The 8457-nt window shown below is 37.2% G+C and overlaps 1 long non-coding RNA gene across 1 annotated transcript; it reads left to right on the top strand.

Annotated features, from left to right (window-relative positions):
* The first annotated feature begins 8095 nt into the window (after window positions 1-8095).
* Window positions 8096-8356, top strand: LOC116173129. The gene is made up of 3 exons (XR_004145880.1): window positions 8096-8129; window positions 8188-8259; window positions 8314-8356. It is a non-coding gene; the product is annotated as an uncharacterized LOC116173129 (long non-coding RNA).
* Window positions 8357-8457: the final 101 nt, after the last annotated feature.

Raw genomic sequence — 8457 nt, 5'->3', positions numbered from 1 at the left:
AGGAGTATTGTGTTTTTTAACTGTGCTAGGGCGTGTAACTTTATTGGATGGACCTGTCTTTGTAGTACATGTTGCGTTACTTGTATTTATGGTGTTTCTTTGTTCTTGAGGTTGTATTTGTGAGGTTGCTTGGGTTATTGATAGAGATATTACAGTATTTTGTGAGCTAGTAGTGCTGTATAGGTTTTTGCGTTTGGGTTGAATACGAGTGGGTTGTGATAACGTGGTGTTATTATTATTATTAGTTAAATAAGGGCGGTTTTGGACCACTTCAAGGTCACACGCCATCTGACGGCGATCTTGGAAGGTAGATCAAGGTAATGTGCCACGTGGCAACTTGGGTTGACGTGATAATCGCGTACCACGTGGCGGTGACCTTGTAGGTCAAGGTGAAGCTCAAGGGTATTTGCTTTGAAGGTTATGTTGCTCGCTACCTGGCGGTGACTTTGGGAAGTAGGCAGAGGTGAAGCTCAAAGGTCACCACCATATAGGGCCGGTTCTAGACCAGTCCAAGATCGCTCGGCACGTGATTGTGACCTTAAAAAGTAGGTCGCTCGTCTCCTGGTGGTGACCTTGCGAAATAACTCAAGTCTAAGAGTTGCTTATGCGGTCTTGAAAGATAGTTCAAGCTATCGGTCAAAGGTTGTTCATTCCGCTACGTCGCTCCTGGAGGTGACATTGAGAAGTAGATTAAGGTGGCGTTCAAAGGTCAATTCAGCTTTCTTTAATCCAAGTGATCGTTTGTAGAGTAGAGGTTAGTTCAAGGACACAAAATTAGTATATAAAAGCGCATCTGGATAATAGCTCAGTCGGTCGGTGCTAGCTTACTTTCTTCCTTTTTTAACAGTATTGCGAAAACCGCACTATACCGCGATTAACAGTGAATAGAGACAAGAAATTGTTACATGTAAACAGTATTACCTCTTTCGATTTATTTGAACAATAAATTTGACAATCACATCGTTACGATTTATCGTAGCGTGTAAACTAGGTTTTAGATTGAAATTAACGATGCAGAACCTGTCTTCGCGTTTATATGCACATCTTCTTCACCTAAATCTTCTATATCTTCTTGAAATGTTGTCACTATTTTCATAAAAAATCTGATTCGGTTAAGTATTGGTTCTTTCAAGCCGTCAGTGTCATTATCGCTCATTTCCAGAATCGCAATCAGTAATATCACTAACGTCATCCGAAAGTGTACTTACGATCTCGGGCATATATCTTCTAAATCGAAATTTTCTCTTTGAAAAGCTGCAGTACGAGCCCAGACGCATTATGTATTGGACCAAAACTAATAGAAATTACTTTAAGATTGTTACTATGAAAGTATTAGATATTGTTGATGAATTGGAAAAACCACATAGCATCAAATAGGCTTAATCTTATTCGTTAAGTTTGTAATCTTTATATACATATTCTTCTATACGCGTGTTGTGACGGGACTCCTCCTGAACGGCTAGTTTAGATTTACAATTGGGCCCGATCGATTTTATAGGATCTTTTTAAACACTTCTTTTTTTGTTGATGTCGCACTCTACTATGTCGCGTACCTATGTATTTAAATTTTTACATTCTGTAAGTTGGGTTTTCATTATTATATATCCCTCAATATCGAGCGGACGAAGTCGCTAGGGAAAATCTAATAGTGAATAAATTCTAATTCAGAAAATTGTGTTGCATATCTGTTTTGGTCCAATAAATATGTGACTGGACTCGTAGATCTTTTAACTAAATCATTTGTCTATTATTTTCATTTAACAATAACACGTTTTTTAAAATTAGAAATGGCATTAGATCTGTTTTAGATGTTTTACACGAGACTATTAGAAATATTAGTGTCGTCGGCGTATACAGTGACGTTTGCTGCGATGTCATTTATGTAAATAAGAAATAGAATAGAACCTAGTACCGATTCCTGAAGAACTCCTGTTTACAGGAGGCATAGGCATTTTGATATTATTATATTTGACGTATTAATTCAATTATTTTAGGCTACTCTCACTAAAATTATATTTTAGCTTACTGGGAAACAAGATCAAATGCTTTTGTACGATCCAAAAACGTTTAGAGCAATTAGTCCAGTCATATTAGTGTTTCACCTCGGAATAAAAGATAATAAGCTATAAACTTCTGTAAACCTTTATTTTGTCATTCTGAAAGTTGTCTCAAAAGTCACAAAATCTCGTGTCCGCGTCTTAAGATATTCAAGGTCAAAGGTCTCAAAAATCGTTTTTTTGCAAATATCTCGTTTCCTATGGTTTTAATGCCATTTGTACCTATTATAAAAAGTGTAGGGAATAAAATTATCTACAACTTTTACCCCAAACATTTTTCTATATACTCAACGGTTTTTGAGATAACAAACGGTGAGCGCGCTGCGCACAGTGAATTAGTGTAATTCAAGGTCAACCTTAAGTCCAAGTAGATAATACGCCGTATAAAGATTATAAATCGTTAAAAAATATATAATTATAAAATAATTTTCATTGTTTATTAATTAATCATAATAATATTGTGATGTTCCATTGCATTGCATTCATTTACTTGCAGTTTAAGTTCAAATTTTTCAAATCTTATAATTAGTAATACTTTGAGTATTAATTTTCTTCTTCATCATCATCACCGTCGAAAATTTGCAATTCAATATTATTATCGTTGTCAAGGACATTTGTTTCCAGATCTTCCAGAATCCAGAGTCAAATGCACTGTCTTCATCGAGATCACTTTGATAGGGTGAAGCGTTAAGGCACGCTGCTTGTACATTACACTGGCCGCAAGCTATAGAACATTGCAACCCCGATTTCCTGCATCCACAGCGTGAACCACAACTCTTCTTGCAGTTGCAAAATATTGTGTTAAGCAATTCATCTGGACTTACGGTTGACCTTGAACTACACGGTAAACCACTAAACGCCGCGCGCTCACCGTCCTTTTTCTCAAAAACCGTTGAGTATATAGAAAAATGTTTGGGGTAACAGTTGTAGATAATTTTATTCCCTACACTTTTTATAACAAGTATAAATGGCATTAAAACCATAGGAAATGAGATATTTGCAAAAAAACGATTTTTGAGACCTTTGACCTTGAATATCTTAAGACGCGGACACGAGATTTTATGTGACTTTTGAGACAACTTTCAGAATGACAAAATAAAGGTTTACAGAAGTTTGCTGCTTATTATCTCTCATTCCGAGGTTGGCCTTATTTTTGGCCTTAAATCACTGGACTAAACAGCGTTTTGTTTCCAAGCTTAGTTATTACATTCAAGAAAATTTGTTAGGTGATTAATCAAAATGTTGATTTCGCGGATGTTAAACGGTTGAGGAGGTGCTAAGAATTAGGCAATTTTATTGATGATTCATCATAAAGTGAAAGGATGAAGTTGAATTTTACTCTTTTGATTTTTAAAGAATAATCAGCGGAAATACGATATTATATCTGCTGCTAATAAAAATAATTTCGGCTTATTAAAGTGGTGTGGAAGATCAGCAAGGACTAGGTACTCATTTCCCACGAGTTACCATTAGTATTCCTCAAATAAAGTAAAATTATCATAAGAGATAACATTCGGCGGTTTAATTACATTCTTGCACCATTTCGGTTTTTGTGTATTCGAATAACGCGATAAACCGCAGGGTAACTACATACACGTTTTAAGGCTCTTTACGAAATTGGTCATAGCAGTCTCAAGTTTCCACCTAGAGTTCGAAAGCCATCTTTTATCTTTTGACGACGATCTCTACCGCCGTAATTAACATTAATTAATCTAACATTTACGAGGTGTCTAGTAAAGTATAAATAAAAAACTCTAATTGGGCTGTGCTTATTATCGTGATAAGATATAGATATTAATTCGGAAAAATAAAATTTGTATGTTAGAGTCGAGTTATTTATGTTGATATTTGGGCTCTTATGCTAATTTCTCACATCCCTTATAATAACTAACCACAGATATACGATCGCGGCATTTGTTAATTAACGAAAACACAATCATTTTGTAACAAATTCAATTTTTTTGACTCCATATTTAGTATCGAGCCATTATTCAAACCAGTTTTTATTCACAATTGAAACCTCGTTACTTTTAAATGTCTTGATACGGCGCCTATAAGACAGTTATTACTATGTTCGATTCGTGTAGCTTACAGTTTACGTAACATAAAAGTGAAAATTAATAGTCAAACTCTATTATTTAAATACTTAATTAAAGATTAGAATGTGTATTTGTTCAGTATTTAATTTTATCTGGCCTGAATGGATGGTGTCGTGAATTATAAATGAAGACATTTACGTTTCTCGTAGTTAAATCGTAGGAGGAGAACATTAAAATTTGTTTTAACTTGGGTAGTTAGTTTCAATAATTATAAGACCAACGGAAATACTTGAACATTTATAACTGTATAACTTCATTTATGTAAAAAATTAAAAACTTGTTAGAAATAATCGGCAGTCTATCATATCACACACGTTAATTGTAACTATTATCTGATCGTTAACGTTATGTTAGCACTGCAAAGTATACAAAATATGTCATTAAACCGCATTCACATTGCACGTTAACCTAACATGAATAATAGGTTCGTAAAGCTTAGCGCAAATTGTACACCACAGCCGTGATTGTATGTAATGCTTATCTAATTGTTGGTAGAATGCAGTATTCCGCCTACAGAACCACACTTCAGTGTTGCACCTCAAAATATCAAGCAAAGTATATGTCCGTTTTTCACGTTTCATCATAACAAACAATGTTCCTAAACTTTGAAATTAAAACTGTATTAGGATTTTTCCAATTTTTATTTTAGAAGAAAACTGAGAGAAATGGTTAGTTTACACTAGGGATGTAGTGAGTACCCGGTGACTGCGCCCGGTATGCAGCCTATCCGGACAATTTTTCGAAATGTGTACTCGGATGATGCTTTCTCATAGTTTTGATCAATACAAATAAATTTCCTAATAGCTTTTCTATTTCAGACAAGCCGTCTACTTAACGTTTATAAAAAATAATAAAAGAATTTTACAATTTTAGAGAATATTGATCATTACATTATCACAGAACCAAATTAATCTTGCATACTTTTTTTTAATTATATATTGATAATAAAACAAATGTAACTCTTTAAAATAAAAGGAATACTTTTGCTTTTGTCGTTGAAATGACAGGTTCTTATTTTGCGAAAGATGATTATATGAAGTGGAAAATTCCAGAGCCATTAAACTAAAGTTGTCTAAATTATTTATCTAGCGTATTTACGTGAATGATACATGGTTGTATCTTTTCAAAGTTAAAGTTATTTTCATAGGATCCCCTATTTCGATAACCCGTGTTTTAGGTTATACCATATGTTTTAAGTTAAGTACCTATCTTTCTTTTACCTATACCGCCATCCGAAGCCCATTTATTAATGGGGTAAGTTTTAATTAGTTAGATTTTGGCATTGTAGTTTTTGAATCTATCTTTCATGTAACGACCATTAACCACTTCTATCGATGAAGTACCGTTCTCTGGAACTCATCTAACACTTGGTATTTAAGATCGGACGTTCTGCAATGCAACGTGTGAGCTGTCGGAGCAGCGGGCAAGGAAACTGTAATTGCTAGTGTCGTAAATTTTTGCTACCATCGTGAGGAATTGCAATTGATCACATGAAATATAGAAATCATCTTTTCTTTTGGAAAATGCGGTAAAAACATTAGTCTAGAATAGCCATCGCTGTAGATATCTTGCCGCCCACTACAATTATTTTACCTACGTTATTGTTAATAAACGTATTTTCATTAATTCATTGCAATGCGATATGTTGAATGGTAATGATGACAAGTGACGATGGTGATTAGAAAAAGTACGTAGGAAATGTAGTTTCGGCAGTGACGGCAAGAGAAAAAGAAGCTGAAATACTGTAACGATGTAAATGATTACAGATAAAGCAGAAACGAACGTCTACGTTCTTGGGCGAACTAATTTTCGCCTTGAAATAAGTCAAATCAGCATTTATTTAAATAACCAAATTCCCCAGGCCCCTTCTGACAACCATAACTAAATTTGAAGAAATTTGTAAGGTCGCGCGTAGGCGCCGTCGCGGACCGTTCGAGTCCCACCCTTCCGTCACGGACGATAAACGAATCGCGACGAGTAAAAAACTTTGTCGTGTACGGACAGGTATGTATATACGTATGGGGAGGGGGGTTCGGGCGGATGTCGCAATTATCCGTTCGTACGTATACCAAATTTTAACGAGATCGGACCTTAAACAACGAATATATGCCGATTTGAAGACCTGCGGATGTATGTAGTTATTATTTATTAATTCATTGACATTCATAATACAATAAGCAAATAAGGCAACTTTTTTACCCGCAAAAAAGAAAAGAATTTTCCCATTTTTCCCCATAAAACACCCTCCGGAGGCCGGACGGTCAGAGTCACGCGGACGCCGCCACGGCCCGGGAGGTACCGAGGACGGGCGCGTCGAACCGTGTAGGGTAGAATTTTTTTTCGCCCGGGGGGCTGCCGTAAGTCGTGAAAAAACCCGAAAAACACCTTTTCGGACCTGGAGGAAAAGTTATTCGACCTACGGGCTCGGTACTTTCGGAATCCGTAGCCGTTAGGGGTGACCACTTTTACAATTTTTTTCGATCCGCCTCGACCACCGAGGGAGGTGGGAATAGGATCCACACTACACGTAAACTATCGTAACCTCGCCGTCGATACCTTTCCGACGATACCTCTCATGCCCTCTTACGACTTTCCGTCACCGAGATTCGCATTTTGGCGACGTCACCCGACGCCGCCGTCGCGAATCGTCCAAATTGTATTCTTCCCTCATCGCAACAAACGGGTCGCGAAACGTCGATAAAAAATTTGGTCACAAACGGGTATATATATACTCATTTTTAAAAATACACTCCCGTATCTACTCGTACGCGATCGATCTCCGAAGTTATACGTATAACACGGGAAAAATTTCGACCGCGTCTTCAGTAGGCGCCAGGCGTCAGCCTGTGGCCGAAGGGGGGGGGCTGTGTCGCTGGGGAGGCGGGCGTGTGCCTTTTTTTGTCCACGCGCACGGATGCGTTTTAAAGGGCCGCGCATCTCTTAATATCTCCCTTATTTACCGGCCGATCTGGACCAAATTTAAATCGTAGCTGCGCCCCGCCGGGGGCTCGAAACGGGATTTTCAATTTTTTCCTATCCCCTCCCCTTTTCGAGATATCGACGCCTCTCTGTCGTCTTTCGACCTGCGACCTCGATACTTCGGAATCACGCGTTTCGCGACATTTCTAGACGATCTACGCAATAACCGTTTTTTGGATTTTTTATCAAAAACTTAAAACGCGATATCTCGAAAACGGAACGTCGTAGATAGGGGTTCCTGGGTGTCTTTAGAAAGTTCTCGAGCTAATCTAACCGATGGGAGGGTCGAATTTTGGAAACTGAGATACGAGCTCGGAAATGACGGAATCGAATTGTCCGAGTCCCCACACCTCTCGATACCAAATTTCATCGAGATCGGACGGTAAATAACGGAGATATAGCCGTTTGTAATTTGACACCACCGAAAACACTTAAAACGCGATATCTCGAGAACGGTACGTCGTAGATGGGGCTTTATAGGTATCTTTGGAAAGCTCTCGACGTAATCTAACCGATGGGACGGTCAAAATTTCGGAATGGAGATAGAATTCCCTAAAAGGTGGGAACGGATGTCCTGAGTCTACAAACTTTCAAATATTAAATTTCGTCGAGATCGGACGGTAAACAACGGAGATATTGTGATTTGTAATTTAACACCACAAAAAACAGTTAAAACGCGATATCTCGATAACGATTTCAGAATGTAGAAAGAAGCCCTTTAAAAGGCATCCGTGTGAATGAACGAGTTAAGAGTGTGATTTCTTTGAAATACACTGTATATTATCGATGTGATTTCCATAAATCATAGGTACTATAGCCACATCCAAAACAATAAACATAACCTATAAGTTGTTTAATCGCAATAAAAACAAATGACAAATAATTAAGTATGTATATTTTAATCTCGAACCCTTTACTTTGTTTACATTTCCGGTTTAGGATATAGCCTCGACACCTCTGCTTCCAGAAGCAACGTTACGTACTTTTCTTAGAGGTAAATTTTTTTATAATTAATAGCGTTTATTGTGATTAATTAAGAGATTACTTTCTAGATATGGCTAGAAAAAAGAGTAGAAAGGTTAGTGGAGCTGCATTAGCGAAAATGCTGGGGCGAAAGAGCAAGGGTGAGTGTTTTTACTGTTAGTAGTGATACACTTATAGGGTTTTACTACTTTCAGAGGCAGTCCAGGAATCTTCTGTTACGGTTGATAGCTCCACAGGTATGTTCAGTTTGTATACACGTTTACTTCTATGGAACACTTATCTCACTAAACTCGAATCGTAACGTATCACCAAACAATTTTGGTCGGAAAGGCAATTGG

The sequence above is a fragment of the Photinus pyralis genome, unplaced genomic scaffold (genome assembly GCF_008802855.1).
Source record: "Photinus pyralis isolate 1611_PpyrPB1 unplaced genomic scaffold, Ppyr1.3 Ppyr1.4_LG1, whole genome shotgun sequence".
In the NCBI taxonomy this organism is placed as follows: domain Eukaryota; kingdom Metazoa; phylum Arthropoda; class Insecta; order Coleoptera; family Lampyridae; genus Photinus; species Photinus pyralis.
The sequence above is the reverse complement of the archived record's forward strand: the minus strand, read 5'-3'. Positions and strand labels throughout refer to the sequence as shown.